This window comes from Pteropus vampyrus, unplaced genomic scaffold, assembly GCF_000151845.1.
Source record: "Pteropus vampyrus isolate Shadow unplaced genomic scaffold, Pvam_2.0 Scaffold1000006136, whole genome shotgun sequence".
NCBI classification, from domain to species: Eukaryota; Metazoa; Chordata; class Mammalia; order Chiroptera; family Pteropodidae; genus Pteropus; species Pteropus vampyrus.
The window spans coordinates 1-6,768 of NW_011920538.1; the positions used below are offsets into that span (position 1 = coordinate 1).

The 6,768-nt window shown below is 54.4% G+C and overlaps 1 pseudogene; it reads left to right on the plus strand.

Annotated features, from left to right (window-relative positions):
* Nucleotides 1-4,446: 4,446 nt before the first annotated feature.
* LOC105311686 lies at nt 4,447-5,028 on the plus strand (annotated as a pseudogene).
* The last annotated feature ends 1,740 nt before the right edge of the window (nt 5,029-6,768 follow it).

The window sequence follows — 6,768 nt, forward strand, 5'->3', positions numbered from 1 at the left end:
TGCAAGATGGGAGCCCCGCAATCGGGCCTGGCCCAGCACCTCTTTGACAAGTCTCACCCTGCACGACAGCGACAAGGACTGAGCCTGGACTGCCTTCCCCGTGGCCGTGGGGTGACTTCTCCAGGTCACCACGCCCGGCATGCATGTTGCAGTATCGCCCTTGCCTGACATTCTCTTGAGGTTTTTTTTTTTTTTTTTTTTTTTCCCCTTTGCCCCTTCTTCTTCCAGGTTTGCCATTTCTTCCAATAAAGTTATTGGTTCCTAAATAAACAATGGTCTCTGGTGGATTGGTGTGTGCAAAACCCTCACCTTTTAAGCTTTCAGCAGGTATCCAAGCAAGCGTCCGTGCCGCCGACCCGTGCCCCATCCATCCCCAGGCGGCTCACGATCTCCGTGGACGGAGGGAAAAGGTATTGCGTGGGACCCTGGAACACACAACATCGATCATCCTTTTAAGACCACGTGCTGTATAGGCCTGGGGCGAGGTGGCTGGCCTGGGGTCCCGGGGAACGTGGGTGCCGGTGCATAGGAAAAGTAGAAACCCACGCGGCCTGAAAATCACAGCGGCAGGAAGGAGAAGTGGTATTCTCCAAGGGCAGTCTCAGCCGTGAGGTTGGACTTTCGTCTTTGTTCCCAGGGGCAGGAAGTTAGCAAGACAGCTGACGAGAAGAACACGTGATTTTAGAGCAGGCTCTTCTCGGCCAGCCACTTGCTTCTAGGCGCATAGGTACCTGCCGTTCACGGGACCGAGCCTCGGGTGGTTGCTTCCATGTACTTTGGCCCAGAGTCCAAGCACCAGGAACCCTCGCTCGGCCCCAGTGGCTTCGGACGACTGTCCTTTGGAACCACGCCGTGGAAAGAGCGTTCCACTTTTCCAAATGGCCAGCCCAACCTCAGACCCGAAAAGCTGACCCACCGGCCCCTCCCTGGGACCACTGCCCAGTAAGAGCAGACATGCTTCACCTTGTTCTATTCAGGGGGCCACAGCATGTGAGCTGGGTCCTAGGTCATAAAACACTTCCTGACTTGGGACAACTTCTTCCTTCCTCCCGCTTGATTTAGATGGATTTCGTCCCCAATTCTTGTCCTTTCCTAAGCTACGAAGTGAGAAGATCATTTCCTTGAGACGTCTCCTAAATTTTCATATCAGCACTTCGGTGCTACAAAACTTGCATCTAAGCACTGCTCTAGCTGCACCCCCACAAATCTTGCTATGTGCTGTTTTGCTTCCGTCCAGTCCCACGTCATCTTGAGTTCCCCCCGGTCTCTCCGTTGACCCACACGTTGTTCAGACGTGCACTGGATCACTCGTTTCCAGATATTTGGGGATTTTCCCAGATCATTCCGTGAATGATCTCCGGCTTAGCTCCGCCGCGGTCAGAGTACCCAGGGCACCCAATCCCCATCCTCTTGCCTTTGTTGACACTTGCGGCACGGCACGGAACGAGGTCCGTCTTGGGCGCTGTGTCGCGTGCACTCGGAAACCACGTGCTTCTGAAAGACGTGTTTCTGAACATTCCACTCTCACGCCTCTGCACTTTCTCTTAACGTGAAGCTTCCTTCATCCTCTCCTCCCCCTTTCTTCTCCCGATGATGACAATAATACTTCATTGGCTGCCTACGGGGAGGAGAACCCTGGGCCTTTCGAGCCACGGAAATGCATTAATTGTTTCTTAACCTATTTTTCCTTTTAGAAAGTCAAGAAAGAAAACAAAATTCAAAGAAGACAGTTGACTCGTGGTGGCGCACCGGGCGCAAAACCAGTTACCTACGCATACGCACACGAAAAAGGATACAGGGAGCGAAGCGGACCTGGCGAGGAAACCTTGGCAGGTGACGAACGGGAGAGACTTTCAGACGGGCAAGCACCAGAGACTGGAAAATACCTGCAACTGAAGGCCGAGCGCAATCAGAGAAAGTGCAAGAACAGAGTCAATGAAATCGAAGGACTGGAGAGGGTCCCGGGTGGACCGTGACATCGCAGAGCTACAGTCTGAACACAGGCCTGTTTGCCGCTGCCCTGCTCTGATCCTGCCCCGAACTTACTTGCACTGAACAAAGCCAAACTGGCATCGGACCCGCTTCGATCTCCCAGAACGACACTCCCAAGAAAGGCAGTTAACTGACTAGGAAGGAAACTCAAATCAGAGCAAGTCTCAGACCACTGCCAACCTGTCCAGCCAAGGGAAACCAAACAGAGGAGCACATCTACCTAGAAGAGGGAGCCACGGAAGCCTTGCGACGTTCGAGAAATGCCGGGCTTTTGGCATCTGGGAGGGCCTCTCCCGTCCCTGCCGGCTGCATGCCCCGTAGCCCCACGGGAGACCACTGAATCGTTGACACACTCCATCTTCCCATTCGGGGGAGAAGCCTCTTAGTGAAACGGACATCATGCTCCAGATCAGATCCGCGCTCATTACCTAGTCTAATCGAACGCGCCCTTTGTTCCTAAATAGGAATGCACGTGTTTTTAAGCATCACGGGACAGTGAGAGAGGAGCTCGTGATGAACCAACACAACTACGTCTCGGAAAGACAAACGACCCAATAAAAAACTGGGCGGAGGACCTGGACAGGCATTTCTCCAAAGAGGACACGCGCATGGCCAGCAGACGTATGAAAAGACGCTCGATGTCACTGATCGTCAGAGAAATGCAAACGCAAACCACAACGAGCTATCACCTCACACCTGTCAGAGTGGCTAACTCCTCAAGAGATCACAAGAACGAGTGTTGCCGAGGAGGGGGAGGAGACGGGGCCCTCGGCCGCCGTTGCTGGGATTGGAGATTGGGACGAGCACTGTGGAAAATGGTTTGGAGATGCCTCAGAAACTTAAAAACACAACTAACTAGCCTACGACCCAGCGATTGCCCTTCCTTCCGGGTATTCACGCAAAGAAAACCAAACCACTGATCCAAAAAGTTCTCTGCACCCTGCAGCGCTGCTGCAACAGGCAACGGACGGAAAGAACCTCAGTGCCCATCGACAGATGACTGCATAAAGAAGTCGTGCTACGTACATCCGATGGAATATGACCCGGCCATGAGAGAAAGGAGGAAACCTTGCCATCTGCAACCACATACATGGCCCGAGAGGGTGTGAGGCTAAGTGAAATACGTCAGAGAAAGACCCGTACCATAGGATCTCACTTCCACCTGGAATCTAAAGAACAAAACCAATCAAACACACAAAACCAAAACAGACTCAGAGATACAGAGAGCAAACGGGCGATTGCCAGATGGGAGGGGGGTCTGGGGGTTGGGTGGAAAAGCTGAAGGGATTGACAAGTACCCATCGGCAGTTACAAAGCAGTCACGGGGATGTGAAGTGCCGCATGGAGAATACAGTCAAAAATGTTGCGATAATTATGTACAGTGCCAGGTGGGAACTAGTCTGAGGGGGGTGGGGGTGGGGGTGGGGGGTGGAGAGAATCACTTCGTAAATTTCATAACTGGCTGGGAAAAAAATCATTGAATTGGAAATTTGACATGGTGCAATGGCGGGACATGGAAACGGTACCTCAATAAAGCTGTGAAAAACTATGAGGGACGAAATAAAAAAAAAAACAAAAAACCACCTCTTTCTGAGAGAGAAATATACACAGAAGTTTTTCTAGATGTGTATAGACATAGATATAGATTATAGGTATAGATAAAGATATAGATATAGATATAGATATACATCCAGATATTGATCCAGATATAGACATAGAGATAGACATAGAGATAGACTTAGAGATAGAGATATACATCCACACAGGTATCCGTAACAGGAAACAATGGAGAACTTTTCCAAAACTCCTAATTAAATTTCTCAGAATTTTCAGGCCCACGTGTTTTTACTTCTGTTTTCGTTTTCTTAAACGAGGACTGGGTCTTCTCAGAGGAAATATTAGAGAACGAGAGAAAATCGTCGGCAAACAGCGACAGTGCCCAAATATAAAGTTCATAGACGCCCCGTGCTCAGCTCACAGTCGCCCGCCTCTGCGGGCTGGGATGGAAGCTGGAACACCGCGCTCGCTCCCCTCTGCGAGCCTCCCCTAGCTCCCCAGCCGCCTCTGTCGCCCGCGCCCGCACCCGCGCCCGCCCTCTGTCGCCCGCGCCCGCCCGCCCGCCCGCCCGCGGGGCTCCCCGCTTGCCCACCGCGAACGTAACGTAAAGGACTCCACCCCCACGCCCCCAGGCCTCAACGGACCCCCCAGTTCCGGTCCCCCACAGGAGCTGACGCCCCGCCCCGCCCCAGAGCGCCCTCCTCCGCGTCCGCCTTGAGAGCGCCCCCAGGTTTCCACCGCCCCTGACTCGGCCCGCAGCCTCCCTGGTCGCCCACCGCTGGGAGCACCCGGAGACCCCGCCGCCGCCGCCGCCGCCGCCGCTGCCGCTGCTCGCCCCGCAGCCCCGGCTTCGTCGCCGCCTCGGCCTTGGCGCCCGCCGCGCCTGCACCGCCAGTCATGTCGACCGCGCTGCCGCCGTCGTGTGCGCGCCACAGCTACCAGCCCGACTGTGAGGCCGCCGTCAACAACCAGATCAACCTGGAGCTCTACGCCTCCTACGTGTACGAGTCCATGGCCTTGTACTTCGAAGGCGAGGACGCGGCCCTCAAGCACGTCGTCCAGTTCTTCCGGCAGCAGTCCAGCAAGGAGACGGAGTACGCCCAGAGGCTCATGTGGCTGCACAACCAGCGCGGGGCCCACCTGCGTCTGCGCGAGATCGGCAGGCCTGACCGCAACCGCTGGCACGACCGGGTGAGGGTCATGGAGTGCGCCTTGCACCTGGCGATGGATGTGAACCAGAGCCTGTTCAGTCTGCACCGGCTGGCCACCGAGAAGAAGGACGCCCGCCTGTGCGACTTCCTGATGAGTCGCCACCTGCACGAGCAGGTGAAGTTCATCACGGAGCTGGGCGACCATCTCACCAACCTGTGCAAGATGGGAGCCCCGCAATCGGGCCTGGCCCAGCACCTCTTTGACAAGCTCACCCAAGCACGACAGCGACAAGGACTGAGCCTGGACTGCCTTCCCCGTGGCCGTGGGGTGACTTCTCCAGGTCACCACGCCCGGCATGCGTGTTGCAGTATCGCCCTTGCCAGACATTCCCTTGAAGTTTTTTTGTTTTTGTTTTTGTTTTTTCCCCTTTTCCCCTTCTTCTTCCAGGTTTGCCATTTCTTCCAATAAAGTTATTGGTTCCTAAATAAACAATGGTCTCTGGTGGATTGGTGTGTGCAGAACCCTCACCTTTTAAGCTTTCAGCAGGTATCCAAGCAAGCGTCCGTGCCGCCGACCCGTGCCCCATCCATCCCCAGGCGGCTCACGATCTCCGTGGACGGAGGGAGAAGGTATTGCGTGGGACCCTGGAACACACAACATCGATCATCCTTTTAAGACCACGTGCTGTATAGGCCTGTGGCGAGGTGGCTCGCATGGGGCCCCGGGGAACGTGGGTGCCGGTGCATAGGAAAAGTAGAAACCCACGCGGCCTGAAAATCACAGCGGCAGGAAGGAGAAGTGGTATTCTCCAAGGGCAGTCTCAGCCGTGAGGTTGGACTTTCATCTTTGTTCCAAGGGGCAGGAAGTTAGCAAGACAGCTGACGAGAAGAACACGTGATTTTAGAGCAGGCTCTTCTCGGCCAGCCACTTGCTTCCAGGCGCATAGGTACCTGCCGTTCACGGGACCGAGCCTCGGGTGGTTGCTTCCATGTACTTTGGCCCAGAGTCCAAGCACCAGGAACCCTCGCTCGGCCCCAGTGGCTTCGGACGACTGTCCTTTGGAACCACGCCGTGGAAAGAGCGTTCCACTTTTCCAAATGGCCAGCCCAACCTCAGACCCGAAAGCTGACCCACCGGCCCCTCCCTGGGACCACTGCCCAGTAAGGGCAGACATGCTTCACCTTGTTCTATTCAGGGGCCACAGCATGTGAGCTGGGTCCTAGGTCATAAAACACTTCCTGACTTGGGACAACTTCTTCCTTCCTCCCGCTTGATTTAGATGGATTTCGTCCCCAATTCTTTTCCTTTCCTAAGCTACGAAGTGAGAAGATCATTTCCTTGAGACGTCTCCTAAATTTTCATATCAGCACTTCGGTGCTACAAAACTTGCATCTAAGCACTGCTCTAGCTGCACCCCACAAATCTTGCTATGTGCTGTTTTGCTTCCGTCCAGTCCCACGTCATCTTGAGTTCCCCCCGGTCTCTCCGTTGACCCACACGTTGTTCAGACGTGCACTGGATCACTCGTTTCCAGATATTTGGGGATTTTCCCAGATCGTTCCGTGAACGATCTCCGGCTTAGCTCCGCCGCGGTCAGAGAACCCAGGGCACCCAATCCCCATCCTGTTGCCTTTGTTGACACTTGCGGCACGGCACGGAACGAGGTCCGTCTTGGGCGCTGTGTCGCGTGCACTCGGAAACCACGTGCTTCTGAAAGACGTGTTTCTGAACATTCCACTCTCACGCCTCTGCACTTTCTCTTAACGTGAAGCTTCCTTCATCCTCTCCTCCCCCTTTCTTCTCCCGATGATGACAATAATACTTCATTGGCTGCCTACGGGGAGGAGAACCCTGGGCCTTTCGAGACACGGAAATGCATTAATTGTTTCCTAACCTATTTTTCCTTTTAGAAAGTCAAAAAAGAAAACAAAATTCAAAGGAGACAGTTGACTCGTGGTGGCGCACCGGGCGCAAAACCAGTTACCTACGCATACGCACACGAAAAAGGATACAGGGAGCGAAGCGGACCTGGCGAGGAAACCTTGGCAGGTGACGAACGGGAGAGAC